Source organism: Anticarsia gemmatalis, chromosome 5 (genome assembly GCF_050436995.1).
Source record: "Anticarsia gemmatalis isolate Benzon Research Colony breed Stoneville strain chromosome 5, ilAntGemm2 primary, whole genome shotgun sequence".
NCBI lineage: Eukaryota > Metazoa > Arthropoda > Insecta > Lepidoptera > Erebidae > Anticarsia > Anticarsia gemmatalis.
This window is the reverse complement of record NC_134749.1, coordinates 9051364-9072416: the sequence shown is the minus strand read 5'-3', so window position 1 is coordinate 9072416 and position 21053 is coordinate 9051364. Positions and strand designations below refer to the sequence as shown.

General features: G+C 32.3%; 1 protein-coding gene across 1 annotated transcript in view; it reads left to right on the top strand.

Annotated features, from left to right (window-relative positions):
- The first annotated feature begins 1262 nt into the window (after positions 1-1262).
- GV1 overlaps positions 1263-21053 on the top strand; it is a 41959-nt gene continuing 22168 nt past the window's right edge. The window contains exon 1 of the mRNA XM_076114667.1: positions 1263-1428. The gene's annotated coding sequence lies outside the window, so the exon portion shown is untranslated. The remainder of the gene's footprint in view (positions 1429-21053) is intronic.

Sequence of the window (21053 nt, the reverse complement as noted above, 5' to 3'; positions counted from 1 at the left end):
TAATGTTAGCATTGATTGAGTAAATGGGTAAAGAGTTATCTTTAATTTTTAATCGCGTTGAAGACCCGTTACATTAAAATGTTATGTGTAAAACCTTAAACTCTGGTTGTTATCGCTGACTAAAAGTAAATTATTGAACCGATCAGTAACTTAAAGCTGCAAGCAAAGCAGACAAACAGTGATGTCAAAACTTGATAACAGTCAAATCATGATGAGACTTTGAGTGAAAAGAATTTTCACAGGAAAAAATTAACTGACGAAATATAAGTAAGTAAAGTAAAACGTAAGGCATTAAATCGACGAATGTAAGTTCCCGCTGTGTCCCACTGCAGAGCAAAGGCTTTCCCTTTAACCTTCTATACTCCAATAAGTTAACTCCTTATTAACTCTTTCCACCGTGAACCTACGAAATGAATGAACTACGCAGAATTAGTTCAAACCTTGCATGTATTTCTTCAATATCTATTCATCAATATTAAGTACACTTTAAAATTATACACTATTTAGCAAAATTCACATAATTATCTAGTTGCAAAAACACCAACACAGTCGTTTGTCATGGATAAGCCTGTTATTTGAAGGTAATTAATGCAAATTAATGTCATGACATTCCATAACTTATTATTAACTATATTAGCTGCAGTAATTCATGAGATAAAGTCATTACGTGTTTGAATATACAATGTACATACAAATTAGCAAGTTTATGTCCTCTGTGTGATTTGACCCCCAACCGCAATTTGCTAGCGTGGTGGACGCTCTTTACCGGAGAAGATCCCTGCCCAGCAGTGAGACCGAAGTGGGTAAATAAATAAATAAATTAATGTATATTATTTAATTAATATGATCTTATATAATTTTGTGTTTTGGTATATCTCAAATTCATGATTATTAAATGCTTAATTTTAGCGTATAACGTTGTAGGTGGTTTATTTGCTTGCTGTACGTTGCAAAATTACAATTTCTTCTCTATGTAATAAATTGAATTTTATAGATGCAAAAATAGTAAATCGAAAACCTTGCAAAATTAAATTTCATCACTGAAACGTTTATTAACTACACGGATATCAAGGCGATAGCGAAACCTTCGTATGCATGAAAAATTTTATAGCATTCACGCGAACAGGGATGAACTATGGATAATAATTACGATTGTTTCGAAAAACTGTAAACAAAAAATATATTATGTAAACCGGTGACTGCATATTTACCGGTATTTTTTTGTCGTACATATACCGAGTTTATCCATGGTAGCTATCGGTTATCAGGCGAGGCTCGGTGCGCGCGCGCAGACGAACAGTTGATGTTCGCGCGTCGAGAGGAAGACACATCCGCTAGCCGTCTAGCGTCGGCCTGTGACTTGTGATCGATTACAACAAGTGTTTTGATAAACTTATTTTCGTGAAAGCCGGTGATTTGAATTAAAGGGTGCGTGTGTTTTGTTATTTTTGTTAACGGTGGTATACATTTTTTATGATATCCTTGCAGTATGTATTATTATGTTAGATTGTACTTTGCATGCGTGACTATTTTTTTAAATGATCGCACGAACATTTGCGTGCATTACCATTTATAGTGAGTGTTGAACCATACGGGCGCAATGTGCATTATATTATTTATTTTTGGAAGATGAGTAATGGACTTCTGAATACAAAAAAAATATATTTCTGCTCACGTTTTTATAAAACAAAATTGTTACAAACTCTTATTTATTTTGTGTTTCAATGTAAATGAGAGGTAATTTTATTTGAATGCAGACAATTTTCTAAAATATCGTTCAAAATTACGCAAGTAACATTACGAGAAGGTATAATAAGCTTTCTCTGCATAAGTATATGGACATAAAAACGAATGCAAAATCGTAGCCCGTGACGAATATTTATGCGAGACACCACAAATGTTATATCTACATATACATATTATGTGGTAAAGCTATTAGCGTGGAATCGGACAATGTAATACGCACGTACATAAAGTACTCACAATATTCATAGATACACGGTGTATAAAGAAATTAACTTAAGTAACTCATAAATATTTAAAGCCCAAATTACTACTTAGCGCCTTCTTGTTAAATAATTTATATTTTTTACTTTCGACACTTATCTGAAGGGAAAAAATTACCATTAATTAGGGTATAAGAATATATGATTATAATGACGAGATCATTATTTAAATCATAGGTAAGGGACAAAAAGTTAAATATTGATTTCCGTATTATTACGATAATTGAATACAAATAACATGTTTATTAAGATCGGATAAACTATTGTCTTTTGACAGCATACAGTGTAATGATTTTCAGATACTATGAAACGAATAAAAACTTCACTTAACCATCTCATATCTGCGTGAAAAAAAAAACTTATTGTTATTCGCTTTTAACTGCCTAAAAGTCCCCAACACGAACTTTTCGAACATGGCACACCCCCAATTTCGGGAGAAGTTCCTTGCTCAATAAAGGTTTATAAAAACCTTAATTTCGTAAGTGTAAGATCTTGATTCTTCGTTGAATGGAATACAAAGATTAATCAACAATTGATTGAATTATCGTCATGTAAATCTAAAAGGAAGCTCTGTCTCATGGTCAATTGAGTTATCTAAAACTAATGTGACGGTCATCTTCACGTGTATTTTAAATAGAGATTATAAATCAGTCTCGCATTAGTTTCCCCCTTTGTGTAGTGTCCCTCATATCAAGGTAAATGCAGGGAGCATGAAGGCCTGCGATGACCTGTTTAAATTTATGTCAGTGGTCAGCGTTTACTACCTATGTTTTGGATATACATGTGGTTAGACACAATTTTTGTTAGTAGAAAATAATGGAACGGCTTATATATTATTTGTGATGAATGTTGATTTGTGGATTATTGATAAATTTAATGAATGCCTAATCAATATGTCGTATTTTTTATAGTTTTAAGTATTTGCTTGTTAAATCGTTGCATTAATAGTGTTATTATGAGGACGGCAATGACTATTTTGAGAACAATTTGTCAGACAGACAGTTTGCTTTTCAAATGAATAAAGTCGAAAATCTATGTCTGTGAATGCCAATAGAACGTAAGTACATCGCATGATTTACACAATTACTTTCCGAATATGACGTAAGCTTTCCTCTATTCATCGGACGTGACGTAAAGCAGTCATTGCCATCTGTTTTCCTAGCCATCACAAAGGCTCGAGAGATATGCCGTTTATGTGAATCGTGAGGTCTGGACTATGAATGACCTAAGGATTATGTCAGTAATGCAATAATAGATCGCTGTATGAGTAATCTTTTACTCATCGGATGGTGTAAAATTATATTTAATGGTTAATGAGGCTTTAGTTCAGTTATAATTATTGTTTTATTATGGAAATATTGTGTTAAATCCTGAAGTTAGAAATCTATTCTTAATACGCACATAAGAAATGGAACGCACTATACCTAAAATGAAGCTCCACGATCTTTTAAAATAACGATGTATGTACTTATGTTAAAAGTATATTTTTCTTTCTGAAGGTAATAAGTGTTTAAATTTTTCGTAAAGTAATATAAAGGCCAATTTCACGCAATTTTGTTGTCAAACACTCACATTTATAATGCAAACGGTAAGGAAGTGGGACTCCTAAGGGCGTTCTAAAATGACTGTTACATTAAAGTGTAAGTTGGAAAGTTATAAGCCTAATATATCTATGACAGTGACATATGGCGATCATTTATCAAGATGAATGAGTTAACTGATAAATGGTTACTCGAAAAGCGGACTTAACATCTCTCTGAACTACATATGGAGAGATGCATAAATAATGTTTTGACAACAATAACGTTAGACTAGTGACCCCACTTTCTTGCAGTTCGTATACAGCTGGAAAGTGCAGACAATTCTCATGTTTTTACATACAATATTGTTATTGTTAGTAGTATGTTTTACTAAATATGTTCGCAGAATGACTTGTGAAAACAAGAGTCAATAAAGTTGTGCACAAAATACTGTTCATTTAACTAAGGAGCTAGTTTTATATGCGACTGGTTCACATTTTTTCTGTAATCGAATTTGTCCCAAATATTCCTAAAGTCAATTAAATCTTAAGTGTAACATAAATAAGTGTTGTTCGTTTTCAGTGGAAAGAACCGTAAAGAAGCGAAGTGGAAAATTTCTGCTTTTACTACAAAATATGTAAAAATAAGTTCCGCATGCGTTTTGTTATATTTAGAGAGCAAGAAATTAATGCAACACGCGATTAGCTATTGTTCACAAAACTAATCAATATTTTCTACTGGGAAAGTATAAAAAGATATTAATATTGTCGACATACATACTTACTTGCGAGATTACTTTCCGTTTATATAGATTAAAAACTGTATTAAAACGTGTAAACAACTTAAGTTTTTTGTTCTAAGTACTAGTATTTAATGCAAATATATTATTTGTAATAGCGACAAACAAATAAATCTGATTCATATAAATATTTTAACATTTAATTAATGAATAATTGACAAAGGAATTTGACTTATTGAATAAATAATTAGAATCTTTGAATGTCAATGTTGAAGTTTTTGTTACGTAATGAGATCGATACATTGTTGTTGAAACTTGTATTCTAGAGATTAGGGTTGTCAAGAATAACTAAGCCTGCCTTATTTAAACATGACTGAATATTTAATCTTTCTGACTGTATTTTAGAGCGACTAAGTACTACTATTCATTATCGTCAACCGACTAGCTATTGACAAAATTAAATTTGGTATGAAACAATTTTTAAGTGGATTTTTGATGTCAAACTCACGCCACTTGAAAATACCGACTGTAGAAAATCACGCTGCGACTCTTAACCGCAGTACTCTTTTGTTATTGTGCATTGATCTGCTATAGGAACCAATGTTTGCGTACTTTTTAATATCAAACTCTCAATTATTGCTAGTACTGGCTGCATGAAATTCCGCTAGAGTTATTTATGCTTCGATAGAATACTGCGTTGATCATCTTCTCATTTAAATAAGCTAAATTATGCTAGAATCTGATGTCAATCTGAAGGCTTTTTATTTCATCATTGTGTCGTGTTTAGTACCAATATAAACAGATATAGATCTTTCTCACAGTGTTTCTAAATAAAAACATCTTCATTCATGTTTAGTATACAATAAATTATTTATACGTATTTCTAGAGTTTTGTGCGTGGTAATGAGACGTTTTAATGTGATTCTCGAACAAATACAAAGTGATTCTCTCATTAGCCATTGTTAAGAGACGACACAGTAACCTATTTGTGTCAGATAGTCACGTAACTTTAGCGAAAATCTCTAGTAGCTACCGTGGCTACGATTACTAGGTAATTCATTTTATAAGGGCCCCTTTGTATCTGAGTATTTTTTAGTCCCATGTTTTTAGGCAATAATTATAAAAAAGGCTTATTTTAATTATTTATGAAATTAAAACTCAAATAAAAAATGTTGTTTCTTAGATTTGTTTCTTAGTAGGTATAGAAATAATCTATTTTTGCCACCATTTAAATCTCAGTTTGAATTAACGTGGTTACTATAACCTACTATGGGTACCTGAAGCGAGGAACAGGAAAATGTGGAGAGGTTTAGGAGAGGCTTACGCCGAAAGGGGTGGAGGCCTATGAGGTAACTGTTTGTTAGTTTATGGGTACATTAAGTATGCATAGTTGCATACTAAAGAGTATTTTTATTTAATATTATTTTATGAATGTACGAAATCATTAATAATATACTAAAAGATTTTAAATAACACGAATTACCTAGAGTTGATAATTAATGTTTTAGTCCTTATATACATTTACTTTCTAAAAACTAAAATAAGGCACACCATATTAGTACATGCAGCCCTCACAATCGCCGAATAACTTCCTGTTTTTCAATACGTTTTTATAAAATACACCTACAGTTTGTTTACCCCGCTTATCAGCAACACGGCTCATTCTTGTTTCCTCATTTCTTTTTAAATCTTTTTAATTGGTCACAATGCTTAATTGTTTTACGTCAAACATATATCTTCTTTTATTGTAACTTCAACAATCGAAATGAATGCTTGTTTACTGATCGATATAGGTGTTTATACTTACCGTTTTATGGTCGACGACCCACTTTTATTACGTAGTTTTTTTCTGTACTAGTCGGAAGTTCAGTTTTTTTTTTTATATTTCGGTGAATACAAAACAACTACGGTAGTGACAGAGGTGTGATTATGTGAAGTGTCAACTGAATTTGATGTACGAATATGATTGTTAATAGAAAACGTATAATTGTTAGATCATTGAAAACGTGTCACTAAGATTAAGACTATGAAAATATATCTGCCTAATTGAAACGAAATCAATAATAACGTTCGATAATTTTGATTTGTACTTGCATCACAAGTTTATGTTATAATTAAAAGGATTTTTACATTTCTTCACCACTGCTTCTTATATTATTAAAAAACTGATCGTTATTAGCAAAGCACTCTTTCATAAATTTTATCTTAAACGCATTTTTAAAAACGAATCTTATAAATATTTTTAAAAAGCAAGGCTGTATTCTGAAACTAAAAACCTAACCTTTAAATTTACACATGTGATAATATTAACATTTTAAGAAAGCCTGATGTGGAAAAAATATTACATGATTATTTTTGAAAGTCACAGTATATAGTTATTGAATACATTCGGTGACATACGAATATTATAGTGTGTAATATGTCAAAAAAATCTACATTGTAACCACTTCAAAGCTTGAAATTTGTGCTCAACGACTCATCTACTCGTCCTAAAAGTATCACCTAGGGATCCTTTTAAAGTCGTTACGTTAATATAGCAACACTTAGAGCGAATAACTCACGCGATTTTCGCATTTACACGCTCTAAAGCTAAACATGCAAGAATCGAGTGCAGTTAATGCGTAAAATGAGTCTCATTACCAATCATGCCAAGCTCTACACATACTAAGTAATAACGAAGACGATCAGGGGGCAATCACGAATAGTTTACGAGACGTATCGGGTAGTAATCGTTGATGCTTACGTTGATAATAACGATAAATAATACAGCCTTCAAGTTGTTCGGATGTATCCAGATGGGTGGGCAACTGCCGTCAAACTATGGATGCCTAGGTAAGCCGAGAAAATGTTGGCGTGATGATTTGGTCACCTATCTGAATGATTGGCAGGAAATGATCCGGGATAGAGACCAATAGAGGAGTTTGCTTCAATCTATATTGTTTGGAAAAGGTCCACCTTTGCACGATGGAACAATAAGGAAGAAAGAATGAACCATGGGATAGAAGCAAATATATTTTGTATATAATAAAAGTGTGTTAAAGAGCTATCGGACAAATTGCATTGCATCAAAGTGCAACACTATATCACATCAGACAAATTACTTTTAACAGGCATATTCCATAGCGAATAAATGAGCAAAAAGGTGGTTAATGCAATTAATGAAATACCCATTGGTAATAAAGACAGGCACGTGAGCAACGACGCGTGGCGCCGGCGGACAGTCATGATATCATCAAATTACTGCTTAGTATGCACGGTTTAGGTTTTTTTTTGGTTTTTAGAGTTCCATAGGTAAGCGTATTTACTTGAGAAATTATTACTACAATGAGTATCAAAAATCTTGTTTTATATTCGATTGATTCCGAATTTTTCCTTTACAATTATGAACTTGAACTTTAATTATTTTCTTAACACTTTAATGTCTCACTGCTCGGCTATGTTATAATTTCCGTGGATTAGCCGTGAAAGCGTAACTGACAGACTTACGCATTTATAATTTTAGTAATTATATCGTAGCATGGGTGTATAATATGTCCATAACTCATCAGTATAAATCCTCACAATGTCCAGAATGGTGACAACTTCATAATTAACGGCTTATTGCTTTAAATAATAAATTAATTGCTACGGAACTCTTTCCAATTTACACAAATGCTGAGTTATTGAGCTGTTTGGTAGTTGAGCGTAATGCTTGCACCGCTCTAGTTGGTTGTTTAATTCATTATTCCACAAAAAATCTTTAGACATTTGCCACACTCAGCGCTGAATCAACAAACACTTCAATTGTTTTAGCTAAATGTTACGGAACTAACCTTAATTTGTTAAAGTGCTATTACGAAGTTTTGCGTTGGCTGTGAATGAGTGTATGACATTCAGAATTACTTTAACTATTTGTTCTTTTGAAATACGCAAAGTGTGTTTATCCATTTTTTATGGGGAATAAGCAATAGTACCGAACTTTAGCCGGTAGAACGAACCGATAGCTTTTTCGAGGGTCAGTCGTAATAATTGTCTCTCAGAGACATGATAGCCAAAGTATCAAGAAATAATAGTAGCACTTTTTATTTAAGAAATCCTAACTTAGTACTCGACAAAGTATTCTCTTAAAGGCTTAAAGTAAAGAAACTTAGTAATAAGGCATTGGTTTAATCTCAAACATCTTATTAATAAAAAAGTAAGTTCCATGCAACAAAAATTATCATGAAAATGTTCACACATTAATCTCGTTCGTATTTGCTTTACCAATTAATTAGAAGGTTGCAACTGGTATTTTTCATCCCGGAAAAAATCACATTCTACGAACGCTCAACCAAGTCCAAAAAACCTTAAATCAATAAATTAGTTCCGCTAGTAGCCATTAGTTGGTACACAGCTGATCCATTTCTATCCATCGATGTGTAATCGTCGTCATTACATATTCCTAATGAGCCTGTCGCTCCAAACGCACCTTGTAAGGATCATAAGTAGAAAGTTAATTATTTACATAGTCCATACTAAGATAAGTTTAAATACTCGTAGACGTTTTTGGCCCTCATCATAAATATGCAGTAAAAAAACTGTGACTGATTTTTAAAATGTATACGAATTGAAGTATTTTAGCTATGGAAGTAATTTTGTTTTACATTAATTTAAGGATATAGTAGTTATTGAATTTTAAATGACTGTTTTTCCGCTACGTTTTTTGTTCCGTGTAATAATGCAAATCAATATTTATTTTAAATTATTCTATCCATTATTTTTTGTTAAAAATATTGATTCGTTCTGTTGTCACGACATGGTACCTAAGTGTATTTATTACTGCATGCAATATGTTTAATAAACGTGCAATTAATTGCACATTTATTGAGTCACTGTTATAAACTACTACAAGGTTAGCCTACGTACAGGTGGAAGATCTGTTTAAAGGTGGAAAACCTTTAAACATAGTATAGTGAAATACTTTATTTGATATATTCACAATATCAGTATTTCTCAAAAACGTGTATCTTTAACCCAGACAGTTAACATTTTGAAATATTATTTTTATATCTTTGATGATATTTAAAGATAAGATATAGAATTAAAGATTTCAAGAATGTCGTATTTATATTCTTACGTATTAAGAAAATGACTTTTAGTTTAACTCCAATCTAACAAGGAAACGTATATTTATGTAAATAATTGAATTTGCATGAAATAGACGCAGATCTGAAATTGTCAGGTGTCGTCTTGCCAATTTGACGTAATCTTAATTCTATAAACATTACATTATTATGTGGTTAAACCTAATCTAATGCTAAATAGCTTATTACATTCAGAGGACTGAGTATCAAGAGATTGACATTAAAATGTACTGCAAAATAGTTCCTACGGCACCCACTAAAGGCGTGGTCAACGTCTCTAGCGGGTGCTGTAGAATTTTTTACAAAATTTCTTGATAGCTAGCCGGCTGTCGATGTCGATAGCAGTAAGAAATCGTAAAGATCCACTCTTAATATCAATACTAAATTCATTATCTATACTAATATAATAAAGCTGAAGAGTTTGTTTGTTTGTTTGTTTGTTTGTTTGAACGCGCTAATCTCAGGAACTACTGGTCCGATTTGAAAAATTCTTTCAGTGTTAGATAGCTCATTTATCGAGGAAGGCTATAGGCTATTAACGTCACGCTACGGTCATAAGGAGCGGAGTAGCAACCCATACTCTCTTATGTGACGCAAGCGAAATTGCGCGGGTCAGCTAGTCATAAATAATTTTATTAAATCTATACAAATAGTAACTTAATAAATGATAGGACAATTTTGTATACAAATATTAGTGTTAAAGCCTTGCTTAACAATGCGTGTGACAGGTTATATATAAGCAGAGACCTAACAAGCGTATAACATAATCTAGATAATGGTTTGCCAACCAGTTAGTATGAATGACCTAGATGTTCTTCTGTTGCTAGCCGAACTGAATTCAAGGTCTTTAATCATAATGTACGCAAGTCGACAGCTCTATTATAGCTTTTATCTTACATAATGTTCTTTTTATATTGGTTTTTGCAAAAGATTTATTTTATGCGGACGAATTTTAAGACGCCCTCTTAATATATTTTATTATTGTGTAATTGTATTTTTTTCCTTTTTGTTTTCGGTTAGTTAGATATAGGTAGTTAATAATATGTATTGAAGTCTCAATAAATACTTAAATGATTAAATTTTTAACATAAAACATATTATATAGATTTACTATCGATTAGTTTGACTGAACCACGAAAATTTTATTTTTCAAACCATACGCTATTTAGTTACTTACTTTTATATCGGGTTGAAATTTTTTTATTTATATACTTGTACCATAATGATGGGAAGCCAATGAAGGCAGGAAATCGTAATCATTAACATTATTTCTTCCCTTATAAAACAATTCCTTTCCGGTAGATATCAATTATCCACAATTTTCGCATTTAACTCTTTTATGGGTAGAATTGGTTACATACATAAATACCAACGTCTCAAGCATTTGCAATAAATAAGCGTAATTATTTTTCCTACTTTTTTAAATCACACCGATCACACATAATTCAATAGATTCCAATCCCAAAAAAGTATAAATGATGGGGTTAAATTAACTTTAAACGTTATAATTATAAATAATACTTGTGTATTTATGACATTATTTAATAAGATATTATGGAGTTGTCATGAATGGCCACTAAAACGATTTTTCGACAGGATGATACACTAGTACCTAGTAGATATATGTAAGTAAATGCTTATCCCTAAACAATCAAAATATTATATTTGTTGCCTCCTGCCCGATTACGCAGTATATAAAATTACATGTAACAACATCGCTAAGAAATACATTTTCATTTTCAAAGGCAACCTCCATAGAAATGTACGAAGTCTTACAAATATGGCAAAAGCCCTTTGTCCCCGTATTTCATATCTGACATCTAGAACCGTACTCCACTTACTTCCTTTGACTGTTTACGGTTGTAGCTTTTCACTTCATGTGTTAGGACTTGCTTGTTAGTCAAATAAGACTTTCCTTTCGGTACAGACATGTGTAGTTGCCTCGATTTATAGGTAATGATGATTCAGTAGCGTATTGTGAGTTCGTGGGAACTCCTTACAAGCTTACAATCGATAAGGTGTGCGAACACGACTTCTAATGGGTACAACGTACAATGTACATCTTTAATAACCTTTGCTCGTTAGTTTGAAGCTGATTCTCCTTATACAGAAACAAAAAAAAAAAAAAAAATTAAGATAGCGTTTTCGCATTCCTGATGTGGTTTTTGCTGGAACGCCGAGAGTAGGACCTTTTTATCTTTGACTATAAATAACTCTGTATAAAAGTTTCAAAATTCATTAGTAAATTTGGGTTACTCAAACTCCAACCCCTCGATCGTTTGGTAGGAAACCCTTGTCCAGCAGTGGAAATGTAATGGGTTTAAATAATATTAAAGAAAATTTTATTTAATGCAATGTGTTTATCTAAGTTGTTGGTTCAGACAAAGTACAATATTAGATTGCTAAACAAAATTCTCATTATCGGCGACGTTCAGACCACCCATCACTTCCCGCGCGTTTTGTAAGAGATAACCACTTACCGTACAACGGTGTAAAGCATTGAATCATAAACAGAAAGCCTACTCATGTTTCTCGAAAGAATAATATAAAACTCGAACCTTAATCGGTAAGAATATAATTCGAAACGAAAGGAATTGTAATTTTGTTAAAATTCACTACGCATCGCGAAATTTTATACGTATTATAAACGCGGAAGTAACTCCGTACTGCTTTCACGGTTATATCGCTGAACGCTTCGCTAGTAATTTTGTTAGTCTTGACCCTGAAATAGAACTTTAACAATTTTACTCAACAATATTATTATTCTACTTTTTAAATGGGTGAATCCTGTGGAATTGAGACAAAGTTCTGTGAACATAAACAATATTTAATAACTTTCATAATTTCCACAATAAGCAATATTTCAATAAATAATAATCTTAAGACTTTAAATACAATAAATAGGTTTAGTAGATCCTTCTTTACCTTGCACTTCTTCATAAAATTCTATAATGCGATATCGGTCAAAACATTAAAGTACCTAACAACCTGTCAGTTGTTCTCAACATTACTTATAACTATAGCGTTTTATATTGCGATCTAATCTATCTATCTTTTGTACCATTTAGCAGCTATTAATACTAATAAAAGTGTTGAAATGTTAGTGTTTCTCAAGATTGTTCCAGTGTATGAATTTAAGTAGACTGCATCGTACACGTTTGGATATAAAACTAGCTGAATAACTATTTAACTATATATTTTGTGACCGAATAAAATGGTCTTTAGTCCAAGCGGTAGCATATATAATATGTCCAAGCGCTCAAGGTTCTGACTTTCTTACATTTTTTAAGAATATTCCTAGCTTATATTAAATTTGTAGTTTCAAAGTGACCATGTGTCCACTTTATTCCCCAAAATAAAATCACACAAAATTGCTGGACTAATTACAAAACTACAAAAGTTTACAAACTACTTATATGCGAATGTATATGTTATTCATCATCAGCCTAGCCTTCCGTCCAAACTATGTACATTTTATGTATATTTTATTATACCTACTTAAACATAGATTAAAAGATAAAAATAATAACTAAGAGGAAAATATTTTTTTTCCTAATTCCAACAAAATTTGGTAAGAAGTTCTCGGTAATAGTTACTACAATGCCGTGCTCCAAATATGAAATACAAGAAAGATATTAAAATTAGCCTTTTGGCCAATGTAACTTGACCGTTTACGCCTATTAAATTAACGGTAGAAATCTGAGGCGCAACTATTAAGAGGTGTCGTAATAATAGTCCGTAATTCTATATCGTTTAAGGTTTTATAGGGCTTTTACAATAAAAACCACTGCACACAGAAGTGCGACAAGTTTCAAATAACTTTGTGTCTCTGAATACAGTAACCGTTGTGAAAGAGAGAGAAAAAGAGGAGTACCGATGACAGAACAGAAGGACACTATCCCGTTGTAACGTCTCCGTGCCAGCACTCCTTGCTTACGTCATGTTTTAGTGCCGTGTCGAGCTTTTATCTCTTAGTAGTCAAGAATCTAACATAAATTTTAAAGTCCTACTCTTGTTAATCAAGACATAAATAAGACCGGCTCAGCCTACATTTCATAAAAATTAAAAATGATCTATAAACTCATTAAAAGTGCTAAAAAGAAATAAATAACATGAAGCCTTTAATTATCGTCAGCCGTTTGATGAGAATATTGATTGTGTAATTAAATGTAAAACAAAATGATTAAACAGCCTACTATATTTGTAAAATGCAAGAACCGCCAGGTATTTAGAATGTGATGAATATGGATATGTTTCCAGTTATTCACGAGGTTTCCGAGACCCTGAGTGAATCATTAAAAAATATCATAATAAATGGCTTTAACGACCCTGATGAGGAAGAAAATAATTCAAGTAGTAATTCTTTCGAAATATGTAGAAAACGAATGATAGAAATTACTTTAAATGCACGTATACTTAAGATTCAATATAATACAGTCTACTCTACAATTGCAACTGCTTCCATTAAAACGAAATTGTATGTTAAGAAATTCAATAGTACTGTTGACAGCTAAATTTGAAGCGGCATTTAGTTCGCTGTCCTATTAGACGCGGCCCGCATAAAATGAGGAACGCACTTTAATCATGCTCTTTGGCCGCACTTGTTGCCTCATCTAATTCTAACATTACTACGGACCGAGCTCTTACACCCAATTCGGTTTCATCACAGACGCTTCCCATGCGAACAAAATGTCTTTTAGATTTCACAATATATTATTTGATACAATTACTTATGTTGGTATTATCTTAATCTCTGTCATCGGATATTGGCTCAATGCACACATTGACCTTCGTACATTCTTTATTTCAAAATTTGATACTTCGTCTGCATAGTGACTGATGTAATTGTATGCATCTGAATCTTAATACTTCGTTATATTCTATTCATAGTTTTTATATTGCAATGTTCTATTTTGGTCATAATTAGATGCACAAAAAAGAGTAGGTACACTTGTATGAACTTTTTATCATCTTCAATAACGCGGTGGTCTTGATTCAGAATTATGTTTGGCATTGAAAGTAAACACATACATTTAGTTAAATACAGACACAAAAAAGCATAATACTATTAAATTGTGTAAGGAAATGATATAATAGAGTATAATATTATAATTTAGACTTCTAAGACATCATACGGAAGCATGAACTAAAAAAATATGGCCCATAAAAATTTTGCTCTGTTCTAATTATGATTTGCTTCTATGGCTATTAATTACGACATATCAGCATAAAATTAAATGGATATGAGTTTCGTATATTCGCAATAAAATAGCAAGAGTAATTAAATTACAATATCAATCGGTATACTTCTTAGATTATATAACATGTTGAACTTCAAATCGGTAGGCGATTTATAAAATAATACGTCCGTGATTACATGTTTACGAATTAATTTTCTTATCCACATTAATGATAGTGTTGGTGCTAAGCTGTTTGATTTATGATATGTTGTTTATGTTCGACTTCCGCGCACTTAGTACGGGGAATTTGATCTTAATATTGGACAGCTAATATTAGTCTTATGCCTGTAATATTAGGTTCGGAACTGATATTGCTCTACATTATTCAATAATTATATATAAACCCGCATTAAAACTAATTTATCAGTTGGTTTCGTTCCTGCTTGTTTCCAATTTGGTATGACACAGTATTTGTCTCCTATGCACGTAGGTTCAACACTAAGGCACCACAGCAATAACGTGCCAAAGTTATGTATGAATTTTAAATAATCATTACGGTAAAAGAAAACTAATAAATGTCGAGAAATCATTGTACAGCTAAAATACTTTGAACAGCACTAAGTTAGCAGTTTTCAATCTGCACTGGTCATTTTGGTGGAATCAGGGCTTAGGCGCTCTCTCGTTCTAGACTAGAGATATGTCCAACGCTAGAAATGGGTTTTCCCTTGTTTACTTAATTTTATGTATGTCTTCTACTATGAAGTGATTATCTCGATGATTATTTGCCGAAATCTGAATGGTTGTTTTGGTTTGTTATTATGAATAACTTTCCACGAATGATTATTCAGTGTGACCTATGAACCTACGCAAACGATAATTATAATGTATAACTGCACATTGAATGCAATCCAAAGGACATTAAATATTAATTATTATTAATCAATTTCGTGTCCTTTGCGGTCGAAAATGGCTGTATTTATTGCTTTATCAAGTAATTTGTTTGGCATCAAAGTAGTCACTAATAATATTATTAGACCTTATTTTAAACCTACTTTAAATGGTTATAAATATTACAGCCATGGAATAAAGTTCTTGCATACTAAAATACTTTGCAAGAATTTCTATCGTACCTAAAGAAAATATTGACTGCTAGATAGTGTGAACATCGGAAAATCTAGTTTTTCCGAGAGTGACAAAGATTCAAGATGTCATAGACTGATTCTATCGTACAAAATATTATTTATATCTAAGTTCGAACAAAAATATTTTGGCCACAATTTTAAATTAGATTATTCCTCAAGTTACCCATTTCGGATTCATTTTAATTCAGACCAATATGACACTCTTTCCGTTACTTTTTTATAAGCAATATCATTATAACTCTATCAAAGTAAAAGTTTGACGTTAAAAGTTGACATTCCACTTGATATTAAAAACAAACAAAATGTTACACCCCCGCTTCGTTACTCGCTAATTTTCTTTGTCTCGTAACTTTCTTAAGCAACGTGCGCCTTGCGTCAATCAATGAATGAATCCGTCAGTAGCGGTTACATAAACGCCGATATTGTAACTGCGATCGTAATTCAATAATTTCAATTTCACGGTTACTTGTGGTATTGCCATTGACCCTATTCGAGTTTCAAGTTTGAGACTATTGTTTATAAGGGCTTTGCGGTTTTGTAAACAGTTTCGCAAAGTTTATACGCAAAGGTATAGAATTGTTTTGTTTTTCATTGTTGCCATTTGTTGTAAGGTGAAGGATAAAAGTTAGTAAGTTCACCTTCTTCAAGCAAAAGTTACAAAAGGGAGCAGTCATGGAAATGTCATACCAGTACTATGTACACTTGCAGTTTTTATCCCATACGATGTAGAGAAACCCTATGGTTTGTTACAACAAATTAACCAACTCTGTTATTAAATTCATGAGCTCACGATCAAACACCTACCAAGATGTGCAAATACAGCAGGTATGTAATTAGTATGAATATATTTTCAAATCAGTATCTACAATCTTAACTTAGATTGCACGAAGCAGTCAGTTAATTTGCATAGTGCGTATTCATAATCTGTTTCGAAATCATACACGTTTCAAATTAAAGTTATTTAATTTCTATCAAACTGATACACGACCGTCTTCCTAATTACAGGTGCTCGAAATTTAATGAACATTAAAACCTACTAATTGCGAACATACATCATTATCGATGGTTAATAACCGAATTCGCATCTAAATGACCTAATTGACATATAACCACTGCCGATAATATCGTGTGCGTGTTGATAATGCGTAATGAAGCCTTCCTTTGTATTCGAAAGTTACATGAAGTCTATCACATTTTATTTATTGTACTCTTATACTTATTTCGTAAGTACATACCAACGGTTCGGAACATTCGTGACCGGAGTTTAAACTTCAAAACTCGAAAATCATAGTTTCATTCGTGCGATTCTGAATGTTTTTTTAGGATACAATTATTTGGCCAATTACCTTCGCTAATAGTTTGGTCTTTATCCGACTTAATGATGTTGAGGAGGACACTCGTTAGCATCTGCGAAGGTGTCATGCTGGTGAATACAATGCCGTTGTAATTACGTGCTTTGTTAAAATTCTCCTTCCTATAATGCATCTCTCTCCCTCTGGTGATGAAGGCCAAGTAGTACGACCGCTAAAAAGATACCGAGTAAAAAGGAAAATGACATATATTTTCTCTATTAGCAAGAATGGGGCCATAAGGGTCATAGATCGAAAGTAGGACCTACGCGGGCCAAAAATCTAGAATTTTAGACATTTAGGTTTTTGGTTTGCCTAGGTGGAGAAACGGTTTGCATGTTTACAAACATACAAACTAGGGTAACTAGGGTAGGGTAGAGTTTTAAGACACGAATAGATTTATGATTGGAAATAGTAATCCCCTTAAACTTGCATTAAGCATTGCTAAAACTTCTTCATTTATCAACACAACAATTTTAATACATTATTCACATGCAATGATAGTGCCGTATCTTCAGCAATATATTCTTAAAATTATGACATTGTTAAGGAATAGTGTGTAACACTGGATTACTTAACCGTAGTAATGTAACAGTTTGTTTTAATTCAGTCATTGCGCACAGCCTCGTATGCCCATTATATGCTAATTGACATCGACACACGAAATAATGTAGACAGAAAGTATTTTTTGAATCCATAAGTAGGTTGTAAATCTACGATGGAGTAACATCAACATTGGTACCTATTTTGAAGTATTTTTTAAAAAGTATTTTGCAGCAACGAGCAAAAATATTCATTCACAGTGTTTTTGTATGAAAAGATATCTTATCTTATCTTAGGGGTGGGGGTGCCAGTTAATGCCTGGCTAACACTTCGACATTTCCTGATCCTTAGTGTCACCCCCTCCTTGCTACTCTAGACAAAGATAAGATATCAATATAATTACTGCTATGGGTCATCACTAAATACGTCGTTGTTGTGAAATTACTTGGAAGTTAATAAACTGTTCTAATTTAAAAAAATGTGACTGCACAGCACAATTAAAAAGAAAGGAATTGTAATCAGCGTCCTAAATCATAATAACTGCACTATGTTTACTTTGCTATCTAGACCAAAACTGTGTATAGTTTTACATAAGAACGTAGGCAATTTGTAAAATACTAGCGGCCCGCTCTGGCTACACTAAGATAACTTTAACAAATTGTAGTCTAAAACCCGCAAACTCTATGAATCAGTGAAAACTGCATGAAAATTCGTATAGTACATTTTGAGGTTATTTCCATAGACAGAAATACAAACAGACAAACGTAATAATATTGCGTTAATAACAGAAGTTCAAAGCAATTTTGACGTATCTGAAGTATTAAAACAAATGTTACTTCAGCTTTACATAATAGAGCATGCCTTTTGCGTGTACCGATGTTCTTGCGTCAATGGTGCGTGTTACCATCGTTGAGTTGAATGGTCTTAGTCAAAACATAGCGATTGCAATGTTTAATGGTTATGTAAACAATCAAATGAGGGATGTGCGATGCATTCGGCGTATTGCACTCGTGACGCGATTTCTTTTACCGTAACTTATACAGCATACATACATACAAACATAATTATATTAATAAATAAATAACACAAATCGGTCGGGGAAAAAATCTTTTCGCATTATAGTATGTATGAACTTATAATAAAATATTTTCTCTTCACAAAAAAGCTCGATGTTTGGGTACCTCACGAGCTTACTAAAAGAAACCTAATGAGCCGTGTACTCATTTGTGATTCTTGAAGCCAAAGAGATTTTATTAAAAGTTCATACATACTATAGTGCGAAAAGACTTTTTCCACGACCTAATACATACAAATATAAAATCACGCCTTAATCCCATGGGGTAGGTAGCAATTATAAATAAATAATTAAACTTTACTTCTACTGCTAGGCTAAAGTCTCCTCCTAGAATGAGGGAAGGATTAGACCATAACTCCACCACGGTGGCCAAGTGCGGATTGAGGATCACAAACGCGATGAAAATAAACACAGTATTGTTTTTCATATTTAGTTCGCAATAAAGGAAAAAATAACTTTAAAATATTTTCTTTATCCATTTCCTTAGTTTTTACCTTGTTATTAACCTAGTCCTTGAAGACTACACTTGTCTCAAGAACCTAAACTGACCTTTTAGGTTTTAGTATTACTACATTAGAACTAACGAAGTCTTACTGCATTGATTACTTAATTACTACTAAAATATTTTGTAGTGATACTTATACTAATTGACCCGCGTCGGTCACTAGTGAAATTTTATCTATATTCTGCGCTATTTTTTTATATTTCTCTACTTGAAAACGCTCCACGTGCTCGAAAGAAAATATGTCAATAATATAATTAATCAAATTTATTGAGTCGTTGTCGCGTTTCGCACCTAGCACATTTCACGATTCATTGATGTTAGGATAAAGTTCTAATAATAGGTAAAAAGTATCTATTTCCTCAATGCAGTAGGTCATTTGTTACGGTAGCAGGATTATCATTACGTTATTTATTAAGGCTTGCTTGTAAGGCGAGTGGGCATTCACATAAATTTACTCTGACTGGAGGTGAAAGTTCGACACTTGTAACATTTGAAACCAACTCGGTGCAGTACTGGGTCTATTTGATGAGCTAATACGCAATCCAATTAATTAAAATACAAATCGTTCTACTTGTTTTATTATACGTAATTATCCCAAATTTTGTATTTGAGAATTATTTATTCAGTCTTCAAGTTGCAAGGCTTTATTTAAATCGACTTGTTAATGTTTCGGATGAGTGTTTTAGGTCAAATTTTACTGATTTATTTAAAAATTCTTGAATTAAACATTTTGTGTAACAGGCTCTTTTAACAGACAACAGACATACATGATTGTGTGACTCCAATTTGTAAGACATACCCTGAACTAAAAAAATAGTTAAATCTTATTCAATATAATATTAAAAACCTATGTGTCTTTTACTCAAATTGATAAAGCACATGGCTTTTTGGCAACAACTAAATCAAGTAGCTATTACATATTATATTGATCTGATTCCGACCATATTAAACCAAATAATCAAATTATACCGTGTTATAATATTTAATCTGAATGCTTAAAATCTAATTAACTTATGCCATACTATTATAGAATATAAATCCTTTTTGGGTTGATGACAGCAAGGTTATAATCCGATTAGCCGTTTTATGCGAATCGTTAACATAGAAACAAATGCATGTCATATAAAGCTGCTCCACATTTTGATACTAAGGCTTGTGTACATTATTAGTTCGAAGGATTGTACAAAATAAAGCGTAGTTGAAAAAATCTATGGGTCTACTAGCCTTTTCCCGCAGTTTTTGTGCGTGGAAAGATTAAAATATATGTATTTTATAATTTTAATGAATTGCGTTCAACCGTTTACCAGTGATTGAATACCATACAATGATAACGTGCTTATGGTAGTGCAATTGAGATTTTTCTACGTAGATCGATCTGGACATCATCTAAAAATAATAAACCATAGGGGAGATTTTCTCCTACTTATCAACAAAATAATGTTGCAAGAGAGTCCGAATAGCACCTTGAGCGGGTACTGTATGAATATTTTTTGCAGAACATTTTCAATGTCAAACTCTCGATGTACGACTGATTTACTGCAGTTGTACATCTAGTTAATTTTTGGATTTAGAAAAACAGACTTGAAACCCTTTTACGATGTATAAACTCACGTATTCAATCTTTTAGAATGTATTCCCCTTCTCACTAGACTCGTTGAACTGTATCAGAAAGTTATCTTAGGAAGTATTGATGCACGACCTAGATTATATTCAACTTTTTCTCATCATAACGTAGGATAATAATATTTAATGGGAATATACGAAGTGTATCATTAATCTGATTTCCGACATGATAGTAGTTTAAGAATGTAGTGTTCCTGGCAAGAACACTTTAAAGTGAATACTTCTGAACTAGAATTCTTTCATGACCAATACCACTAAAACGTAGGTAT